The sequence below is a fragment of the Apium graveolens genome, chromosome 8 (genome assembly GCF_009905375.1).
Source record: "Apium graveolens cultivar Ventura chromosome 8, ASM990537v1, whole genome shotgun sequence".
NCBI lineage: Eukaryota > Viridiplantae > Streptophyta > Magnoliopsida > Apiales > Apiaceae > Apium > Apium graveolens.
Window position 1 is genome coordinate 204,866,666 of NC_133654.1, and position 24,858 is coordinate 204,891,523.

Here is a 24,858-nt window from a genome sequence, read left to right on the forward strand (position 1 = left end):
GTTAAGAAATGAGGACTCACATACCTTTAATCTAATAATTAAATAAGCATAAACCCCGATTAACTACTAACAGGATCAATAGGATAAAGTATGAGACAAGATTACAACTACCAATCATAAGATATAACTTACAACCCCAAAATATTATTAAATAAACAATATCGATTCCGGCGGGGAACCGACAGATAACCCATTGTATCTTTACAGATTTCCTTCTAGGCGTGTGCTCACTCAAAAATACTACGACCTGCTCTGGCAACTGGAAGCCCTCAACACGGTAGGGACCACCAGGTACGCTCTTACGAGCAGTGCGCCTAAGCCTGGCCATCTTCTTGCTTAACTGCCATGGTTAGATTAAAACAAAACATATGAGTATAAAACTCAGCAAGTAACTATAAAGCAGTTCTACGATATCAAATCACAATATACTTTACCAAACTCAGGGCATTCTACTTTATTAGTTCTAGGTGGCAGATTTCCAGCTTTTGGGTTAAGGAAAGGTTTTGAAGGAACAATATGGAGCTTTTAAGGAACAAGGCTCAACATAGGTCAAAAGCCGACATTCATCACAAATCATTAAAGGATCAGAATAGATCTTTCAAAAAGAGGAAAGCAACAATATTTCAATATATGGAATCAATCATATGATCAACAGATTTAAGAATCAGGGTTCTCGAGCTTTAAGCTTCACATTGACATAATCAACTCTTTTTGAAACAATGTAAACCATTTTCATTTTCAAGAATCAATTTACTGAACAGAAAGTTTCAGTTCCCTTTTAAAATAATCATTTAGAACCCTCGATTGGATCACTTTATCTTTCCATTTCATTATAATACGGGTGATCAACCCGTACCGACCTCCATCCGGTCTTTAAGGTACCAATCGTGTTACGACCGGCATTTTTGTGTAATATTATTTGTGGACTTGGTATAATATTAGAGCCGAATGCAAATATATTAAATGATGGTATGTTTGTGTGACTGAAAATTTCTGCATTATAAATTTGCTTTATGTAGTATATGATTTTTCAAAGCAAAAGTTTATTTATTTCCCTTATTTTTGATTTATAAGGAATATTCTAAACCTTGGAGAAATTTTCTTTTAAAAGTTATTTTGTTCACAAATTTCAAAAGTGATTTTATAAATTTTCTAAAAATCCAAGTTATTTTATGGTATAAATTTTATAATTTTTGAACTTGTATTTTATTTTATAAAAACAAATCTTTAAAAATTTTATTTGTTATAATTAGCAAATTACATAGAAGCCCTTGCATGCAAATCACCCTTCTATTCTCTCAAAGGGCAAATAAGACATTTCCAAACCCACTAACTCATAATTTATTAGCCAAATTACCTCCTTGACCTTGCATGCAAGATAGCCTAACTCTAGCTAGAGGGTTACTCTGGTCATTTCCCAAACCCACTCACATTATAGTCAAATCAAAGACATAAAAACAAATCAAAGAGTGATCACCACTCCACTTTCACCCCACCACTTCACTCTCCCCTTCTTCTCCTCCCTCCCTCTCGGCTTTCTCCTCCCTCCCTCTCGGCCCTTCCAAAACTGAGGCCCCCATTCCCTTCTTTTCTTCATTTCTTCACCCAAACAATCATCCTATAATCAAGTAATCTTACTCCCTACACGTTGTTCTTGTATATCTCAAGAGTTTAGAGTAGAAAACTTATGTGTTGACCTTGCATGGTGGTGTTTTTGTTAAACTCAAAGTGAATATCCTTGATTCTTGTGAATTCAAGGCTTTCACCATGAGTTATAGTATCAAAGGGTTGAGAATGGCTAGACATGAGTGTGTTACACTCATGCAAATGTTGTTTTCACCATAATCCATTCGGCCATGACTTGATAGGAGCCGAATGGGTGGTGTTTTGGTTGCCTTGTTTCATTTTGTGTATTTTTGTGATGATAACATGAAAATCTTAGTAAAAATCTAGGTAAAAACCTTTGCATGCTAGGTGGTCATTTAGATATAATCCATGATAGGCTTGCATGTTGAATTATAATGAAAATTTATTTGGAAATCATGTTGTTTTGGTTTGTAAGACTCGAAGTCATGCATGCATGTAGATCACTCTCGAATTTTTGGAAGTTCTTGATCATTCGGATTGATATTTGTTAGTAAACCTTAATTTTAGTTAAGTTAAGATATTAATTAAGAATTTTCCTCCTTAATATGTGATGTTATCTTGTTTATACTTATCAAGAAGGTTAAAGTTGTTGTCCTTGAAAACTTGATGACTTGTAATTTGTGTATTGTGATTTCTTTTGTTTTGCTATGTTGCACCTTAGGTAAGGATGATCTCCACTAAGCCCTATTTTGAGTGTAAGGGAGTTAGTTCGGTAGATCACCTTAGTTAAGTTTTGGTTTGGGTACTTTGGTTGTTGGTGGTTGGGTTTGTTAAGTGAGAACCTTGGAGAAAAGAGAGTATTAGTTTATGCAGAAAATCAGTTTGTTACCCTGAGGTTTAGAGTGAGTTTTGACCATGTAATTGTTGTGCACTTTGAGGACCAAACCACCAGAAGCTAGCACTAGGAGTATATGATAGGTTTTAGGTGTTTGTTGGAGGTTTGTAAGTCGTTTGGTTAGGTGCACGAGTGGAATCACAAAATCTGTCCAGCAGGGGACAGTTTTATTGCAACTTAGAAATAGGAAGTTTTGACCATGTCATTGGTAGGCCCTCATTAGGCCCTGTTGGGCCTTAGTTAGAGGGAGTGTCAGAGGAGTTTTTCCAGCCATAGTTTATAAGATTTGAGCTAGAACCATGTGTCACAATTTAGTTCAAGTCAGGGCATTTTCTGCCCAGAAAAATAGGGGAACCATGGACTTTAAGCTTAGGCCCAAGGAGGCCCAAGCTAGGCCCTTGAACCACATCAAGTTTGGGAGATGCCTTATGGTCAGAAGAGTCTAGTGTAGAAGTTTTGGAGGTAAACTTGTAGTGTAAGAGTGTCTAATGCACTCAAGAAACCATAGATGTCATTCTGAAATTTACCTTAGTGAGCACTTTCACTTATCACATAGTTTTAGAGAACTTATGAGTGAGACCTAGGTTGACCACTATGGTTGCAAGATAGTATAAAGCCAATAGAGTAAAATACCCAAGTGAGGGTCAATAGGTTTTGGATAGTTTAGTAAAGGCACATCGAGTTAGGAGGCCAAATTTGGAGACTTTGTCTAGTTTAGCGATCAAGTGACTTAGTTGGGGATCGAGATCATCCAAGCCTAGTGTTGCATTATGGTGTGTGTGATATTATTTGATATTAAAATATGGTATGTGAGTATATGTGGCTATGTGTACTATTGTATTTATAAGGTGATTATAAATTGCGTGCATATAGGCCTAAGTGCCATTTGTGTTTAATTTCGGGTTGTAAATAGGTTGAGTTGGTGAGAATATATTATAATGAGGTTATTATTATTTATGTAGGATCTTGAGATGAGGGTAAACTTGACATAAAGGTCGAGTAAAGCTTCCAGTTGCTCCTACCAGCCAGACCAGACCAACCTTTCTCAAGGCAAGTGATTCAACCTGTTTTTCGTACACTGCGAATGTGTGATAATTAGTTCCTATACATTTGATGCGAGTACCCTGAGTTATCTTGATATACTTGAACCAAGTGATTCTTAAATCTATCTTCGCATTATATAGAAATGCCATGAACCATCAAGTACATATTGCAAGTAGATCAAAAGTCGTATATCAAAGTAATTGGAATGCCATGATAAAAGAAAGATTTGATATAATACTTGATTGATCCTCTTGATTAACATGCTATTGATTCCTAAAATATTGACATCTCACCCTGATGTTTGAACCCCAATAGAAACTTTACCTTGATACCTAAAAGCCAGATATTCTTCAAAGTTGTTCTTAATTGATTGATAACCTTTTTTCTTACCCTAAAGTTCGACAATCCTGATATACCTTGAGCTAAATATCATTTCTTCATATCTTAACACCCCTAATATTCATGAAGCTTATCTTCTTGATGTTCTAGTACTTGTACCTTGTCGAAAACCATTGCTTTAAGCCTAGTTTGGCATTACTCTTTCATATTATCCAATAGCCTTGCTAAATCTCCTTGTCAAAGTTCTTGTAAATGAAAACCTTTCAATTACCCTAATATAGTAAAGTCTAGTGGATCATGGCCCTGAAATTTGGTGACATATTTCCAGTATTTAAAAGTTGATCTATAATCCCTTGATAAAAATGGTTACTACTTAAGAGATTTTATTATAATCGGCATCAGTTTTTGAAATGATTAAAATGTGGATTTTCAGTCCCAAAGGGGGATAAATGTTTTCTTGAATAGTGGATCTGGACTGAGACGCAGGTCTTTTCCACACTGATATTGTAGGCTTAAAAGTTGCCTAGAGATCCCATAAATGTTTTAGAACCCAATGAGGTTCGGGATTACTTCGCGGCTGATCACCGGCTATAATCCGTAGCGTCATAAAATGATTTTTGATTAAGATATGATTTTGAAAAATGTTTTGATTCAAGCAAATGATGCCATCACCCAAAGTTTTATCTCTTGTTATTATTGGTTATGTCTTCGCATTATCTTTCTTTTATATATATCTCGATTTATGCTTTGTACCGTATTGTTTAGCACTTGTTGAGCATTTGGCCCACTCCTTGCTTTAACCCTGATATTATAGCTAGCAGCTATGGTTAGATTCAAGCAGACAGCACGTAAGACTTGTGACGTCGATGCGTATGTCCGAGCTCAGGTAGAATAAGAGATAGTTTTGTGTGAGGACTCGATATTAAAATCAGTTGTAATAGATGGTAGTGTTGGGCTGTTCCAAACCCTAAACTGTAATATCTTGGATTCAATTATATTTACTTTCTTTAAAATATTGTAATAGTTATATATTTTGTTTGTTAAGTTGGGGGTGTGACAAATCGGCATAATTTCAGCCTTAAGTTGGACTAGCCCCGCTAGCCTCTTACCATGACTGGACTAGTCCCACTAGCCTCTTACGTCCCAATTCAATCCATCAGGAATTCATTTGGAAAACCTTGAGTTGGAAAAACAAATAGGTTTTCTAAAATCCAGTTTATCATTACCAAGAATATGATATCATTCAGACTCTTTCGAGTCAAAACTCATTCTTAAGTCATATTTTAAGAAAAACAAAGTTCAGGAAGTGATTCGAGGATAAACAAGGAACAATTCTTAAGGATTCTGTATCAAGGATAACAAGGTACTTAAGTTAGAAAGATCAACATCTGTTTAGGGATCAATAGGGTGATCAGGAAATAAGGCATCATTAAATAGGGTTCGCAAAGATAATTATAGGGATTCAATACAATTCATGGCTTAATAAATAGTTTGAACAGAAAGGACAGGTTATCAAAGGGTCAAATCAGTAAGCTTATCAGTAACAGTTTAACAAGATCAAAGGCAGGGTGTCTTAAATCAAAATCAGGGTTTCACAATTAAACAGTTCAATACTCTACATGGTATGAACAACATTCTCCTTATAACCATTTACACAAGTAATCAGAGTTACTTGCCTGAATTTGCTTTCCTGAAGGTTGAACTACTGCCACCTAGTATTTCCTTTCCTTTCCTAGCCTGAATGCCCTCACGCTCCGAATCTACAATAAAACCAAAACCTTAATCAGTTCCTCGACTCTCGTTCCCAGAACGATCACTCAATATGATAACTCGATTATATCCTTGACTCGGGTATACGAATATAGCTTATACACATAAGCACATATCACATTCTTTACTCATAGCCTTATATCACTTTGCATATACTCGCTAATCCTTGACTATTTTCCCAGATCAAATATTTATAACTCGTACAAGCACACAATAACATGCACGGCTATTACTTATAGCTTTTAACCTTAATTAACTCAATTCCCTTTTCTTTTATCCATAATTCGAACCAAAAACATAATCCAACAAGCAAAATTCAAAGATTTTACACATAAACACTCAATCATTCTATCATCTACCAAAAATCAGATTTTTGACTTTGAATTTCTTTGGCCTATTCGGCCTTAACCACAAACATAATTAAACCAAAGCATGCATTAACAATTCCTCTTTTAAGTCAACATGCAATCTTATTACTTTCTAGTTAAACCTTAATTATACCAAAATCAAGTCTCAAAAATCAATTTCTTCATTTTATTAACACAAGGTCGAACCATAACCTTCACCATGTATTCCCAAATTTCGCATCTAAACAAATGTACAAGTCCAATTATCATAGAATCTTTGTTAGCATACATAATTCACAAAAGAACTTAGCCCTTTTTTGATACATGCAAACATTAAGAAATTTTATCACCCAATCTTTACTAATTTCCAAGAATGAACATTAACAAATCATGATCATTACTAAAAATCATTTTTGATCTTTTAAAACCAAGATCCCATTCGAGTTTTTCAAAAAAAACAACACATGCAAATGATCTTCTTAATCCTTAATTCACAAATCAACCCATAATCATATATCAATCAACAACTCATTCATTTTAGCAAAAATCAACTTGGTTTTCTAAAAATGGCAAGGGCCATTCGGCCTTCCTCAAGAAAACACACATGCAAACTCAACTTCTAAACTTTTGCATCTTTAATCCTACTAATCTCTTAACATCAAACTAAATTATCATTACAACCAATAAGAATCAATTTATCAACTTATAATCCACAAAATCATTCGGCCTTTTTATCAAAATACCACATGCAAACACAAATATTTGATTTAAAGATTCTAGAGTTCAGTTTTTAACATCATGGCTCACCACCGGTTCACCGGAGTTCATCACCTGTGGCGGTGGCATCTCGGTGGTGCCCCCATTCGGGGGTTTCCAACCATCAACCACCCATTTTCACAAGCAATACACACATGCAAACACATATCCTCATTCAAAACACAAACCCTTTTGTTTTCATGAAAACCGAACTCAAAAACCACCAAACCCAACTTTGATTTTTCTCAAGAACTTGAAAATAGCTACATGCATGAATGAATACAAGTAGATATCTCTATTTCTCATACAATCAAGTTCTATACCCGAAAATAAATGAAGAACAAGTGAGAGAGAGTGAAGAGAGAGAGTGTACAAGGAGAGAGAGAGAAAATCCGAGAGAGAGAGAGAAAGAAACGAGAGAAAAGAGAGAAAGAAAGGAGGGCTCGGAACAAAAAAAAGAAAGAAGAAGGAGGTGGGGTGGTTTTATATTACCAAGGGAGGGTAATATAGTAATTAGGTTATTCTATGTTTTGATTCTCTTTTTATCCTTAAAAGAAAATAGAGTTGATCTGCAAATAATTCTCTCGGAAAGATAAATTTGTTTTGAATAAAAATCTTTAACACGTAGATCTCGAAATTATCTTTCCAACCATTACTCATAATAGATTTTTGAGCGAACGGTTGATTTTATATGATTTTTACAAGTTTGTGCTAGTAATAACACTTTTCCACATAAAAATCAATTTAAAATGCAACGATCTCCAAATAAATCCGTCCATTATATTTAGAAAGTCTACAGGATTATTACGAAGATAACAAAACAATTCTCGTGTCTTTATCTTACTCAGATAATTTTATAAAAATGCGCGAAGGTTAAATAAACCTTTATTTAAATCACATAATTCCATTAAATTCATAAAAATGTCACAGAGCACATAGTCATGCACACAGACAAGTAATCACACATATACGATCACATAACAACTCAGGTCTGATCATAGAATTTATCCCTCTTTAATCTTTATCCCCTTTTTACGCGTATCGGGTCACGTTCAGCCTGACGGCCCGACGCTCAGCGTTTCGATTACGCTTCTCATTATCTTTATTAATCGATACGTCACTTAGGACGAAATACTTTATTTACACATTCATTTCATTCAATCACACATAATTCACATTTTATATTATTTTTAACTCCTTATTAGGACGGGTTCCGTTCTACCTGACGGCCCGACGACACAACTTAACTCCTATGCTGACTCTTTAAATTGGAACGTTTTTATTTACGCTCCTATATTCTAATATACTGAAAAGATAATTAATCAGCACTTAGTTACATAATTATAATCACATCACATAAAGCATACTTTATTGACTTAATTACGTCACAAAATTCTCAGTCATCACATTTGCGCTCACCAATGTGAGTGAGGATTTAAAGACATATTATGCTAGCTATTTTCTGAAAAATGATTCAAATTATTGGTGGGAATCTACGTGAGCCCTAGAAGGAGAAGGTCCTGTTTCCTGGACCAGATTCACAGAGTTGCTTTTGGAGAAATACTTTCCGGATTGTCTCTAGAGTCATATGGAAATGGAATTTTTGGAATTGAAACAAGGAGATAGGAGTGTCACGGAGTATGAAGCAAAGTTTACGGAGTTAGCCTGTATAGCACCCGAATATGTGAGTTCAGAAGCTCAATGAGCGAAGCGGTTTCAACAAGGGTTGGAGCCAGAAATAAGGAGTGGAGTTGTAGCTTTACAACTCAAGACATATACTTCGGTAGTTCAGGCTGCCCTAGTGATAGAAAGTGATCAGATGTTAGCTGCAAAGGAGCAGGGTGAGAAGAAAAGGAAGTTCGAAGGTGGACCTGCTAGGTCAGAATCAGGCATAACCAATTAGAAGTTTCAGCGTTGGTTTGGAAAGAATAAGAATAAGAGGTTCAAGAGGCAGAATTTTCCCCAGGTTAGACCCAATACTACTTCAGTTAACTCTGCCCCGGCGAGGGTTAGTAAGCCAGTGGTTGATTGTAAGACATGTGGGAAGAAGCATAGTGGGCAGTGCCGAGAAAATATCAATTATTTTAAGTGCAGACAAAAAGGTCATTATTCCACGGAGTGTAAGTCTGAGATTCAAGGAGTAACTTGTTTTAGTTGCGGCAAAGTGGGACACATAGCTAGGAATTGCAAGTCAGTGACTCAGGGTAATGCTGGAAGGAGCATGTCCCAAGGACCAGCAATCAGTATTGCTAGAGCTAGGACTTTTAAGATGACCAAGAAATCTCCAGTTCATGATTCCGATGTGGTTGCAGGTACGCTTTCTCTTAATTCCGTACCTGTTAACATTTTATTTGATTCGGGAGCATCCAAATCTTTTATATCTGTGAACTGTGTGAATAAAATGCAATTGATGTTGGAAGACTTAAAGGAACCTTTGACCATAGAAGTGGCTAATAAAGATAAAGTGCCCGTAAGTCAATTTTATCCTAGATGTTCCCTAGAGATTTCAGGATATATGTTCCCTGTTGACCTAATACCTTTCAAGTTGGGAGACTTTGATGTTATTTTAGGTATGGATTGGTTGTCTCTATATAAGGCAAATATTGACTGTAAGAAAAAAAGAGTTGTTATGTACACCCCAGATAATAAAAGAACCAGCTATCAAGGACAGAGACAAGATAAAAAGTTCCTTTCAGTAATGCAAGCGAAGAGATTGTTATGGCAAGGATGTGAGGCGTATTTGGCTCATGTGGTGGATACGAAGAAAGAGACCCCTACTTTGGATGAGATTCCCATAGTGAGAGAATTCCCTGACATTTTCCCAGAAGAGTTACCAGGATTGCCACCTGATCGAGAGATAGAGTTCTCCATTGATTTGAAACCTGGAGCTAAACCAGTTTCTAAGGCTCCATACAGGATGGCCCCAATAAAAATGAAAGAGTTGGCTAAGCAACTTCAGGAACTATTGGACAAGGGAGTTATTCGACCCAGTGTTTCTCCGTGGGGTGCTCCAGTGTTGTTCGTAAAGAAGAAAGATGGGAGTATGAGATTATGCATTGACTATAGAGAATTGAACAAGTTGACGATAAAGAATAAGTATCCTTTGCCACGCATCGATGATTTGTTTGATCAGCTTAAGAGAGCATGTTATTTCTCAAAGATTGACTTAAGATCTAGCTACCACCAATTGAAGATAAAGCCTGAAGATATCCCCAAGACTATATTCAGAACAAGGTATGGCCATTATGAGTTTCTAGTGATGTCGTTTAGATTGACGAATGTGCCAACGGCTTTTATGGATTTAATGAATAGGGTGTATAAGGAGTATCTGGACAAGTTTGTTATTGTATTTATTGATGACATCTTCATATATTCAAAGAATCCAGAAGATCACGCAACGCATCTAGGGATTGCTCTTCAGAAGTTAAGAGAAAAGCAATTGTATGCAAAGTTATCCAAGTGTGAATTTTGCTTGACAGAAGTACAGTTTCTTGGGCATGTGGTGAGTAAGGAAGGTATCAAAGTAGACCTAGTAAAGATTGAAGCCGTATCCAAGTGGGAGCAACCGGAGACACCGACGGAAATAAGAAGTTTTCTCGGATTAGCAGGATATTATCGAAGGTTTGTGAAAGATTTCTCAAAAATTGCATCCCCATTAACCAAGTTGACCAGAAAGAATGAGAAGTTCGTTTGGACGGAAAAGTGTGAAGAAAGTTTCCAGGAATTGAAACAGAGATTAGTGACGGCTCCAGTATTAGCTTTGTCAGATGAGACGGGAAACTTTGTGATCTATAGTGATGCTTCTTTGAAAGGATTGGGTTGTGTGCTAATGCAGCATGACAAAGTTATTGCTTATGCCTCCAGAAAATTAAAGCCTCACGAGCAGAAATATACAGTTCATGACCTTGAGTTGGCGGCTATAGTGTTTGCTCTGAAGTTATGGCATCACTACTTGTATGGAGAGAAATGCGATATTTATCCAGATCATAAGAGCCTGAAGCATATATTCACGCAGAAAGATTTGAATATGAGATAAAGATGGTGGTTGGAACTGATCAAGGACTACGATTGTTCGATTAATTATCACCCAGGTAAAGCCAATGTGGTGGCTGATGCCTTGAGCAGAAAAGAAAGGTTAAATATGATTAAGATTGTGGAAGAACTAGCCTAAGACTTGGAAAGAATGGAGATTGAGGTTCGAGTACCTAGTGAAAGTCAAAAGCAACTATATGAAGTTACCTTCCAGCCGACATTAATGGAAAAGATCAAAAGGTGTCAAGAAGGAGTTATGGAACAAGATTCGGATACTTTGACGGGAGAAGAGTTGTGTACTCAAAAAGATAATCAAGGTTTGTATAGATTTTCATCCAGAGTTTGGATCCCTAATGTAACGAAATTGAAGAATGAAGTATTACACGAAGCGCATAATTCTAGGTTTTCTATCCACCCTGGTAGTACTAAGATGTACCAAGACTTGAAGAGAAACTTTTGGTGGCCAGGAATGAAGAAGGATAATGCCAATTGGGTTAGTAAGTGTCATGTATGTCAAACAGTGAAAGCGGAGCATCAACGACCAAGTGGATTGTTACAACCTTTGGATATTCCCCAATGGAAGTGGGAAGAGATTGCTATGGATTTTGTAGTAGGATTACCAAGGACAAAAGTAAATCACGACGCTATTTGGGTAATCATTGACAGATTGACTAAGTCAACGCATTTTCTTCCGATCAATGAAAGGTATTCGCTGGAAAAGCTAGTTAAGTTATACTTGGATGAGATAGTTACCAAACATGGAGTGCCTGTGTCTATAGTGTCAAATCGAGACCCGAGATTTAATTCCAGGTTTGGACTAAATTCCAAGAGTGCCTAGGAACAAAGTTGAATATGAGCACCGCTTATCATCCTCAGACGGACGGCCAAAGTAAAAGAACAAATCAGACCATAGAGGATATGTTGAGAGTCTGTATTTTGGATTTTAAGGGTAATTGGGATGAACACCTACCTTTGATTGAGTTCTCGTATAATAACAGTTACCATGCCAGTATTGGGATGCCGCCTTACGAAGCTTTGTATGGATGTAAGTGTAGATCACCGCTTTATTGGGATGAAGTAGGAGAGAAGAAAGTATTAGGTCCCGAGTTGGTTCAACAAACCAGAGATGCAATAGTGTTAATTTGAAACAGGTTAGAAGCAGCCCAAGATAGACAGAGAAAGTATGCAGATTTGCATAGGAAGGATATGGACTTCAAGATAGGAGCACTGGTGTTACTAAAGATATCACCTTGGAAAGGGTTAGTGCGTTTTGGTCAGAAAGGAAAACTTAGTCCCAGATTTATAAGACCCTTTGAGGTATTGAAGAAAGTGGGAAAGGTTGATTACGAGATAACATTACCACCGCAGTGGCAGCACATTCATAATGTGTTCCACGTATCCATGTTGAAGCCCTATATCCCTAGTTCGAATCAAGTTATAGAATATGAACCGATTGAACTGCAGCCAGATTTGTCCTATGTGGAACAACCAATCCAAATCCTTGACCGTAAAGAACGAGTCCTTAGGAATAAGTCGATTCCTATAGTAAAAGTCTTGTGGAGAAATCCTCGAGTAGAAGAGTCTACTTGGGAGTTAGAGTCAGACATGCTTGATAAATATCCTCATTTGTTTAGCCAAGTCAGATTCTGGGGACAAAATCTTTTTTAAGGGGGAAAGGATATAACGACTCGTGTTTTTTTCTTTTTATTCTAATATTTAAAAGTGTAATAAAGGTTTAAATAATTAAATAAATGTGTGTATTGATTTTGGCAGCAATTATTGATTGTTATTTATATATTTATTTGTGATCTGTTGATATGTGAGATTGGATTGTATGAGTATTTATTTAGTTATACGATTTTATTTCGCTTGTAAAAGTAATTTTATTATAGTTCTAAAATTGGTTTTATAATTTTATAATTTCAATAATTATTATTACGACTTTATAAAATTGAGAAATTAATATTTCATTAATTATTTATTTTTAAATGATTTTCTGATTGTGTTTATTGGTAAAATCCATATTTAATTAAGGAAATATTCAAAAATCATGAAACTCATATTTTATTAAGTTCGTATTATTCTGAGAATTTTAAAATTATTTTGGGAATTTTCATAATTAGTTTCACCCGTACGTCGTTTCGTTATTTGTTAAAAAGCGGGTACAAAGTGCACCTTAAAAATTGTTTTTAAAATTATGAAATTTATGTTTTCGTAACTTCGGGATATTTATATTATTTTAACTTTATTTTGGCAATTTTTTGAAACTATTTTAAGGGTGGCTTGGTTCGCTAAAATTCAGATTTCGGGGCGAAATTTTGGTTCCCGGATATGTCGGGGATACGTGTCAAAATCTTATAAAAGAAATTGACACGTATCCAATTAACAGATACGTATCACCAGCCCACAAACACACCCACTCACACACGGTTTCTTCTGTTTATCTTCACTCTCTCTCTATTTTCTCATTGCTCTCTCTGTTCTCTCTCTATTTCCTCTCGGTTTCTTTTGTTTCTCTCCATCTCACCGGTTTTTTGCCCCTGTTCCCTCGCCGTTACCATATTTATTCCGGTGGCTTGGTCTCGATTCTGGCTCCGTTCTTCCTGGTATATGCATATATACATACAACAGCGTATATATATATTGTGTGTGCAATTGTGTGTGTATGTGTGTTAGTGTGTGTGGTGTGTGGCGGTTGGCCGTGTCTGGTGGCTGTATTTTTGGCCATGGTTTGGCCGTGTTATGTGCTCCCTGTCTTGCTTATGTTGGGCTCTGTTGGGCCTGTTCATTCGGGCCTTGGTTTCTTTGTTTGGGCCTTGCAGTTGGGTTCGACTATTGGGCCGAAATTCTGTAGTGGGCTGATTATTATAATTTTAATGTCTATTTTCTCTTTTTCTGCACGAAAATAAATGAATAATATTCATGAAATAAAAACTTTTATTGCAAAAAAAAAATTATTTTAATCGGCATAATTTATTTGGGAACCCGTATTAAATCGGGCGCCAATAAATTATACCGCCGTTGACGATGAACTTCGGTGAGTCAACGGTGGACGGTGATGACGATGTTATGAGTTCTAAATTTTATTAATAAATAAAATGATTTACGAAAAATATTTTCGAACTTAAATAATTAATTACAAATTGTGCTGTGGTATACGTTGTATAAAATGGTGGAATTGATATTATGGATTATTGTGACTGTTGGCGTCGATTGTAATCGACGGGTAGGCTTATAAACAAAGAAGTTGCTGCTAAAATTTTCTAAAGATGTATTTGTAAACATACGTATTTATATTATGTTTTACCCCTATTTGTTCGGATTACGTGATTACGTGACTATGTGTATAATAACTATACGAGTCGGGGTATCGGATTGAGTTATTAGGATTTGAGGATATCAAGCATGTCGGTATAACTGATTAGGGTACTCTGTATTTGTAGATCCCAGTCGAGTTTCCCAGGATCGAAATCAGCGTGAAAGCTACTTAGGGTTTGGTAAAGCGTTGCAAGGCAAGTACCCCTGACCATTCTTTATGGTTCAGTACGTATGAATAGCTAAATGTTTTATTCTCTTATTGGAACCGAAACGTTTTAAGTTACGTATCCCCTGTAGTTATAAATTACTATTTTCAAATTATTTTGGGGGAAAAGTAACTTCGAAAGGTACCTATCTCGAATGAAATGATTTGCGAACTGGATTTTATATGTGTGCTGGTAAAAATGAATGATTTTGAAAATGAGATAGGTACAAGTGTTTTAAAAACTGGATAAAACGGTCATATATGGGATACATAGGGGCCAGAGTAGGCCTACTGAGGTGGCGTAAGAGGCTAATTCGGTTGCGCGCAATATATAACCGATTAGTCCAGCAGGTCAGAGACCTAGCTAGTCTCTGAGTTCCGGAACAGGTAAATGGGATGGTAGTTAGAGCCGTCTGGTGTTGATAGCCTGATCAGCTGTCTTCACATATCTATTACGTATCTGATTTGGATTTGTGATTCCCGTAAGGGTATAAGTGGTTGGCACAACGGTTTTATAAATGTGAATAGCATGCTAAAATTGGACTCTGGTACTTACACAACACACTACTATGTTACACAACTCTGTTCCTATTATTGTTACATAACTGTTTGTATTCCGTTATTCATATGTTGGTACTGCTGAGCGATTATGCTCACCCTTGCAAAATGTTATGTATATCTCGCAGATGCCTAGAAGACCAGTCAGGCATACCCGTGTTCCCGCCCCTTCAGGACCCGGCTCCTCTGAGGTAGTTTGTATCAGACCATGAGGTCTGATGAGTTGCCGCATAAAGTTAGAGTGTGTTAGATGTTGAATAAATGGGTTGTAATAATGTGGACCTGAATCATACTTGAACCTGGATTGGATCTTGGTTTAGGGTCAAGTTAGTATATTTTAATAATAATCTTGTTATTTATATTTTGGTAATTGTGTTTGGTGACATCAACTCCTGACCCCGGGGTTGAGGCCGTTACAATAGCCAAGTAGTTGTTGGGAACAAACTTAGCTCCATTGAAAATGATGTCTTTGGGTGCCATTTCTATAAGAAATAAGTGAGAAAATAGAGTGTACACAAGGTGTTTGATAAAAGTCCTGTAAGAAAAAGCTTCAGAGAATATTAGAGAGAGAGAGAATAAGAGAGATTAGAGAAAGAAAAGTAGGTAAAAGATTATAAAATCTTTTAACTCCCATATTTTTACTCTCGTTTTGATAACTGTTATGATTGAAGCAGAATAGACTTTAGACACCTGGCAGCATATCATTAGTCAAAACATTATTAGTGGGCACGGGTATTAGGCAGTAATAAATGTGCACATGCAGTGTTTCAAGAAAAACACGCTTCCCACTTACTAAATGATTATGACTATTTTTATCTCACCTAATTATATTTTGATTAAATATGACCGTTACAGTATTTACCACAATAAGTCAAGTAAATAAATAATGCCACGTAAGCTTCCGAGTTTGCATCAGGATTTAATATCAGAACTTGACTCTTATCAGATTTTAATAGTCATCAGAACATGGCTTCTTTACTCAAAAAGTTAATGTTTGTTACTGTGATTCTTCATACAAATACTGACTTGTTTCTTCAGAGTTTAATCATCAGAACTTGTCCTCAGAATTTATGCATATGACACTTAACTGTTTATCTAAAACAACTTAATCACCACAGTAATTTTCATCATTCATTTGGAGTGATAGTGTGTGCATTAGCAGAATTTTAGTTAAAGATTAAAGTCTGATAAACTTCAGTATATCTTAGAAATAAGTCATAACTAAGAAAAGTGCTTAAAATCTGTCATTAATCATGAAGTCTACTATAGAATAAATTTATGCAAGAATCCACCTCAACTATTTGTGCTCATTTTATGCATCTTATGAAATTCCTTTTTAAAGTGGCTTCTCAGTATAAGTGAGTCACAACTGCTATCAGAATTTATGCTATTATTAGAGTATTTCTCCGGTAATTAGAGAATGTGAAAAGTCACCAAGAAAAATTTATTTGCTTTTCTAATGCATATTACTTAATACCAGCAATGCACTTGGGTCTTCCCTTCCACATATTTACTCTAGATCTCAAAGGAGTACCTGACTTCAATTTTCTTTTCTTTTCTTTTCTTTGATAAGTGAGGCTTATCAAGCATGTGGTTCATCCTTAAGATTTACTAACATCAGAATTTGACTGATAAGAAGCAAGAATCTAGTTTGTGACTTAGTAATAAGATACACAAAGTAAATTTGACTAAGCTCAAAATCAGAATTTGCTCGTGTTAATGAATTTCCACATAAACAACTAATTCAAACATGTGATTTCTAGTTAGTTAAAGACTACTAGGTCAACATCTAGCACAATAATCCTCATTGGATTAAATAATCACAGAACATTCAAATCACTATCAGAGTATATAGATCCATATCAGATAACAATCAGTATTTAATGTATTATAATTTAAGCAAAGATTACATGAAGATAAGACAATATGTAAATATTGATCATAAAGTATGATGCATGAGAACAAAAACTAAGCAGATTTAGAGATAGAACCTGAAACCATTTCAAGTTCATTTACCAGTGTTGTAAAAGTAGCTTCAATAGTGGTTTTGTGAAGATATCTGCTAGTTGTTGATCTGTTGGAACAAAATGCAATTTCACTGTACCTTCCATCACATGTTCCCTTATAAAATGGTACCTAATGCTGATGTGCTTTGTCATTAAGTGTTGAACTGGATTACTGTCATAGCAATTAACATCTTGAAGAGTTTCTTCTACTTTCTTTGGTTCAGTCTGAGATAGAAAAGAATGACAGAGACATTCATTTGATGTTGCAGTTCTAATTCTGACACCTTCTTCAGGATCTCCAATTATTAAGTCAGGTGTATGTGATTTGGTCCACTTTCTTGCAGATGGAAGTTGTTCTCTAAAACTGGATCCTCCCCCATGATCTATGCTGTCTCCATCAGCATTTTCTGATGCCCCCTGTAGTTATGCTCTCTGAGACTTCAGAATTTGAGTTAGATCCTTAAGGATTTGAAGTATCAGAGTTTCCAGAATTATCAGAATTTGGCTCATCAGAACTTGATGAATCAGAATTTGAAGACCCAGTGACAGGTTCTGATGCTTCTTGAGAGTCTTGAGTTGTGGTAGGATCTTCAGCTTGCTCCCCCTGGATAGGTGCATTTTCCCTTGGATTAGTTACCACAGTTTCAATGACATCAGAACTTAACCCGTCAGAATTTACAGGATCAGGATTTAAGTCATCAGAATTTACAGAATCAGAATTTAAATCTTCATTCTCAAATCTCAGCTGATCATGATCATTGAAATCTTCAAGTCCAGTAAACTTCTTATCATCAAAAGATATATTGATAGATTCCACAACAACCCTTATTCTTAAATTGTAGACTCTGAAGGCTTTTGTGGAAAGTTGATATCCAATAAAAATTCCTTCATCAGCTTTTAGATCAAATTTTGACAGCTATTCAGGATGAGTCTTAAGAATAAAACACTTACAACCAAACACATGAAAGTATTTCAGATTTGGCTTCTTTTTCTTCACCATCTCATATGGTCTTTTTCCATGCTTGTTTATGAGTGTAGCATTCTGTATAAAATAAGCAGTCTGCACAGCTTCATCCCAAAAGTAGGTTGGTAGCTTTGCTTCATCAAGCATAGTTTGTGCAGCTTCAATGAGAGTCCTGTTCTTTCTTTCTACAACTCCATTTTGCTGTGGAGTTCCAGGTGCAGAAAATTCCTGCTTTATTCCATGCTCTTTGCAGAACTTTTCCATGATTGAATTCTTGAACTCAGTGCCATTATCACTTCTTATTATTTTGACATAATCTTTGACCAATTTATCCAGCTGTTTGACATGATTAGTTAGAGTAGATGTAGTTTCATTCTTGTTGTGCAAGAAATACACCCAAGTGTACCTTGTGAACTCATCCACAATAACCATATCATATTTCTTCTTTGCGATAGACATGACATTGACTGGACCAAATAGATCAACATGCAGTAAGTGATAAGGCTCAAGAATTGAAGATTTAGTTTTGCTCTTGAATGAAGATTTTCTTTGTTTTGCCTTTTGACATGAATCACAAAGGCCATCAGGAGCAAATACTGATTTTGGCAGTCCTCTCACAAGATCTTTCTTTACTAGCTCATTTATGTTGTTGAAATTTAAATGAGAGAGTCTTTTGTGCCAATTCCAGCTTTCTTCAATTGATGCTCTACTCAACTGACAGATTGCAGAACCATCAGAACTTGTTGAAAGTCTAGCTTCATATATGTTACCATGCCTGTAACCCTTCAGAACCACTTTGCCTATAGAACTGCTTACAACTTCACAGTGTTCTTCAAAGAAATCCACATGATAACCTCTGGCACATATTTGACTCACATTAGCATACTGTGTTTAAGTCCTGAGATAAGAGCTACTGTTTCAATGATGACATTCCCAAGATTGATATTGCCATATCCCAGAGTTTTTCCCATGTTGCCATCTCCATAAGAAACTTCTGGGCCAGTTTTCTCCACAAAGTCTGATAGCAGGGATTTATTTTCAGTCATATGTCCTGAACATCCACTGTCCAGAACTATGATGTTTTTCCTGTTGCCCTGCAATCACAAAGACCACTTTTGGTTAGTTTTAAGGACCCAGACGTGCTTGGATCCTTTGGCCTTTTTAAGTTTATTAGCATTTGCAGCGGATTTAATTTCAGAGTTTATGCTAACATGCTGTTTATCAGAACTTATATCAGACTTTGCATCAGACTTTACACTAGAAGGAATAATACTAACTTTATTCAAAGAAGGTTTTATTTGATAATAATCATAGTACAAACTATGATATTCCTTACAAGTATAAATGGAATGCCATAAACTACCACAATGAAAACAAGGATTTTGGTGGTTTAAACCTAACAGACTGACTCTTAACTCCTGATTTAGGAGGTAAAGAGTTTATTTCTTTATTTTTCCTGCAAAAAGAAGCAAGATGGTTAAAGTTTCCACAGTTATAACATTTCTTTATAGGAGCATTAGGAACAGGCTTATAATTGTTGCTTTTATTCACACATTCCTTTCCATTCCTATTTTTCCTAGCTTCCTTTACCTTGTTGATTTATAATCTCTTTCAGCTTATGCTTAAGTTGCTTCTTTTGTCATTAAGACTATGTTTACTGCAGCTGGTTTATCCTGTTTTAATTTTTCAGAAGTTGACTTTTCTTTGACTTCTGTCATAGACTCTTTCATCTTTTCAGAATCAGACTTTACAGTTTTTCTACAAACTTAACAGGATTCACCTTTGGCTTAGCAGTCTGTTTAACAACAATTGGCTCAATTTTTTCAGTTCCTTTCTCACTTTTATCATCTCCATAACCTAAGCCCTCTTTCTAGTTTCCACTACTTAGTAAATTCTGAGTTGTTCTGCCAGAGTTAGTCCAAGTCCTGATAATCTCTTTTTCCTTTTCTAAGTCAGCTTTTAGAGATTCATTCAATTTTAACACTTCATCTCTAATATACAAAACATTATCTCTTTCTTTTTTAGTTTGATGAAGAAAAACTAACTCCTTTTCTAAATAGTCATTTCTCTTTTTAAAAGCAAGATTTTCAGATGTTAATCTTTCACATGTTAAAGTCTGATCTCTAAAACTAATGAACATGGTTTTAAGATATAATCTCAACTCAGTAATATCAACAGTATGAAAAGCATAAGTTGTTTGAGGTACCTTCAATTCAGCAGTTTCAGTACTGCTATCATCATTTGCCATCAAGGCATAGTTCACCTCATGTTCAGAATCTGAAGTCTCTATCCAGCTTTTCTTCTTTGTGACAAGTGTCTTGCCTTTGTCACTTTTTCCTTTCTTGCAGTCCAGAGATATGTGGCCTTTTTCACCATAATTATAGCATTTGACATTTGAGTTGTCTCCTCTGTCAGACTTTCCTCCTTTGCCTTCAGACTTTCTAAACCCTTTCTTATAAGAACTTCCACTTTTCCTGGAAAACTTCTTGCCTTTTCTGAATTTCCTGTAGGCTATCTTTGTGATACCTTCACCATAAGAGCACACAGTTTCATCATCTCTTCATCAGCATCCATTTCAGGTAAACTTTCAGTTTCTGAATCATCATCATCAGAATATGATGACTCTGAATCAGACTTTATGATGAGAGCCTTTCCTTTGCCCCTCTTTGAGGCAACCACTTTAATAAATTCCTTCTCATCTTTAAGAGCAACTGTCCTTGACTTTCTTCCATGCCTCTTGCTCCTTTGATCCATCTCAAGGTCGTAAGTCTTGAGCATACCATAGATTTCATCAAGAGTAGTTTCAGTAAGGTCATAGTTGTCTCTTATGGTAGTAGACTTCAAATCCCAATTTTCAGAAAGAGCTAAAAGGAATTTTAGATTTGAATCTTCAAGATCATATTCCTTGTCCACCAGTGACAGATCATTCAAGAGTTTGACAAACCTGTCATATAAGTCAGTTAATGACTCATCAACTTTTGAGTCAAAGTGCTCATACTCTTGAGTGAGTATAGTCCTCCTGTTCTTCTTGATTGCATCAGTTCCCTGGCATCTTATCTCCAAAGCATCCCATATCTCCTTTGCAGTCTTGCAATGAATTACCCTGTTTGACATGACATTATCAATGGTACTATGCAGCAAATGCCTTACCCTTGCATCCTTGGCAATAGATGAGATATCTTCAGCTGTATAATCACCTTTCTCCTTTGGTATGGACTTTGCTGGTTGATCAACAACTACAACAGATAGCTTAGTAGGCTTATATGGTCCTTCATTAATCCTATCAAGGTATTCTGGATCTGAAGCTTCCAAAAATATAGCCATCTTCACTTTCCATATGGGATACTTAGAAGGTCTCATTATGGGAACCCTGATAGTCTCATATTGACTGTGGGTTTGGGTGTTTTGAGTTTCTTGAGTTTTGGTGGGCTTAGTTGGGTTTGTGTTTCTTTAGACATGATTGTTTGGATCTTTACTGCATGTGTGTTAACAGAAAAGCTTTGATACCAATTTTTAGGTCACACAACACTGTAGAAGGGGGTTGAATACAATGTTTATACAATCAAATCGATTTAACACAAGTATGTAACAAAGATCAAGTATATTAAATAAACCCTGTTACAATATGAACTGCTGTTCTCTCTCAGTGATGAACAAATATAACTAAGAGCTGCTAGGTTACAATGTATAATCTTCTCGATAATGGTAACACATATAGTGTAAAACCTAAGTCTGTATTTATATAGTACACAGTTACAAGATATATTCTAATTGATATGGAATACAATTCTGTCTCCTAAAATATATCAATCAGATATCTTCTACAAGTCTTCTAGTCTTCTAACTCTTTCCATGCATATCTTCTTTTGTTTTAGTCTCGATCTTCTCCTGTACATCAGCTTCATTCCTTAACTGAAAAGTCTTCCCGCACTTAAGTTCTGATATGACCTTAAGTTCCGATATTAAGTTTTGACTTCCAGTAAGTCCCGATTTCAGTAAGTCCTGATTTGTCCTGTTGTTAAGTTCTAAAAACTAAACACAAATCATATTAGACATGACATCTCAAATATATCTAACATGTCATAAATAAAGAGTTGATCTCTTTTGTTGATTGTTTTCTTGGGTTTAGATAAGGTTTTGGATTTAGAAGGGATAGACTTTACTAGCTTGCTTGGTATGTTCTTTCTTCCCTTTGAGGAGATTGGAATAGGGAGATTCAACTCTAGAATTGGTAGGCTTTCCCAAACTATTGGTTTATCCTTAGAAATGATTGGTTCACCATGAAAATTCACCTCAGGATTGACCTTGATTTCAGCTTGCTTCATCCTCTTCTTCTTCAAATTCCAGCTTCCTTTTGGCTCTTTCCTTTCTTACTCTCTTTACAGATTTCTGCTTTGGTTCCTCAAATTTCTCAGACTCAGTTGTTGTAACAGGCTTCTCAATTTCTGATTTGGTGGTAAGCTTTTCAGCTTGTTTCTTAGCTTCTAAGGCAATCTGCCTTTTCTGATGCTTGAGCCTCAGTTTTTCTTCTTTCTCGGCTTCTCCAAATTGTGGATGTCCAGCCATCACACAAATTAGTTGTCCATGCCTGTAGATTTTAGCTATTCTTTTCTTCAAGACTGAGTCTTTTGGATCTTTGTGATTGGCAATGGAGTGACCAAGCAGCTTCTTTTCATCAGGCTGAGGAGTTACATAGACTAGGTCCAAAGGATTTTTGCTTGAGTGTTTTGATGAATGAGTCTTGGGCTTCAAAATCACAGTGGCCTTTTGATGTCTTCTAGCCGAGGTTTGACCTCTCTCCATATTCCTCAAACTCATTTCACTTATTGGAATTTCTCTTATTTGTGTGAAGTGCTTCACAGATTTGTCTTGAGTTGCAATTAGACCAAAAAACTTTTCAATTTTCTTCATTTGCTCTTTCAGCTTGAGCTCAGCTGCTGCTATATTGATCAAGTCAATACTGTCTAGTACTGGTGGCTTTGAGAAAGTAATGGCTGGAACAATTACTTTGCTGACTTGTATGTGCACATCCTTCTTTACCTCACTAGCTTGGAAAATTGCATCCCTCTCCCCCTTTTTGTTATCATCAAGTTGTGCAGGGTTAGAAGTTTGAGTAGTCACCAGTTGCTGTAGCAGTTGAGTTTGAGTTTGTTGATTATAAAGAATTTGAGCAACTGAGTCCTTCACTTTTGACAGCCTTGAACCCAAGTTCTCAACTTTCCAACTCAAGTCATATTCCATTCTGAGATTCTAATTTAAGTAGGTCATGGTAGTATTAGGCAGTTTGGCATCCAACCTCTTATTGATATTCTCCTTGACTTGTTCAATCTCCTGCTTCAGTTCATCTACAGCTTGATTGTGTTAGAGAGCTTGAATTTTATGCAACTGTAGAGACTCAAGATGGGCTTGTAAAAGACTTTTGGTGCTGGTGTTATTGGTGGCTTGAATGGCAGCTTGAGTTTGATGAATTAATTTGTACAAGGTGGATTGAAGGTGATGATAGTTGTAATCCTTTGAAAACATTCAAGGTGAAGTTTCAGTTTCTCCCTTATATCCCTTCCTATGTCTTCAGAATCCTCTCCAAAAGAGTTTTCTCCAATAGAACCATAAGAAGCACCATAAGGATAGTCAAGATCATCACCAGCTGTAGAAAGTAGTGAATTGATTGCATCATTGGCTCTTAGTATAGAAGCTGTTGTATGCACCAAGTTTAAAGTCCTCTCAGCAGCCTCATTGCCCTGTCCAGCTAGAATTTGATATACTGGAACAGGATGAGTAAATACCTCAGCATCAAAAGAAACATAGTCTAAAACAACTTGATATTCTTGCTGAAATAGCTGCTTCTTTTCTGCATCATTGACATCCCTTAACTCACTAACAATGGGCTCTTCCCATTCTTCGATTGTACCTTCTTTTCTCTCAATATCTATTTTCTTGCATCAAGGGCTCCCCTTGGCTTCCCACCCTCACCTTCATCATCTAAGGAGGGACTCCTCTCACTTACTTTCTCCATGCTGGAAGAAATAGCATGCATTTGATCACTCATTTCCTCTTCTTTTGCCTGAGAGCAACTCAGCCACTCACTCAGTTCACTCCCTTCCCTCAATCCTAATAGGGATTGAACAACCACAAAGTCATCTATACTAGTAACATGTTTGGAAATTTCAAGTTGTATAGAGACTTCCAACGAATGAGGAATATCCATCAAAATATTAGTTGTGAATGTCGACAGATAATTGCTGTGAAGCTTATCCGTCGAGAGACAATCACTAGTAAACGGATAAGGAATATCCATCGATAGAGTATAAATGATAGAGTTAGGAGTTGAGACTACTGTAGAATCTATGGTAATTTATTTGAGATTATTCACAGATTTCTCAGTAAAATCAGAAAGAAATGGCAAGTGAGCCAACAAATCATCTATAAGATGATGTTCACTTGCTTTGGATTTTGGCTCCTCTATGAGTGTCAAAGATGGAGAATTAGGAATTGATGTGGTATCATGTCTATATCTAGTGAGTTTGTGGGAGAATTGTGTATGTGAGGTGTTTCAATTGTAAGAGATTTTGGCTATGACTCCATATTTATTGGAGCCACATCAACCTGACGTTGTGGTGGTGCAATAATTGAGTCTTGGACTGCAGTTGGAATTGTGTGTGCACCCTGTGACTCCCCATAGGTTTATGTTAGGTCCCAATGTGTTTGTAGAAGGGGGGGGGGTTGAATACAAACAGTACCGAATAATCGAATTAAATGAGAAATAAAAATATGAAACAAAATTCAAGTTAAATAAGAATATTATTAAACTTGAAAGGTGTTACAACAACTGTATCGATTACAAGGAATTAATCTCAAATTAATTATCACAAATTTAGAATAAATTCGACATGAACTTTTTCTATTTTTGCAATAATTAGAATCAAATGCTAAACGCGATTTGAGATTAAGTTCTAGGGATTTTGATCCGCTAGATTGTTACACAAGAACAAGATAAAGATTTCTAGTTGATTGGATTTAACTTTACAATCTAGAAATTG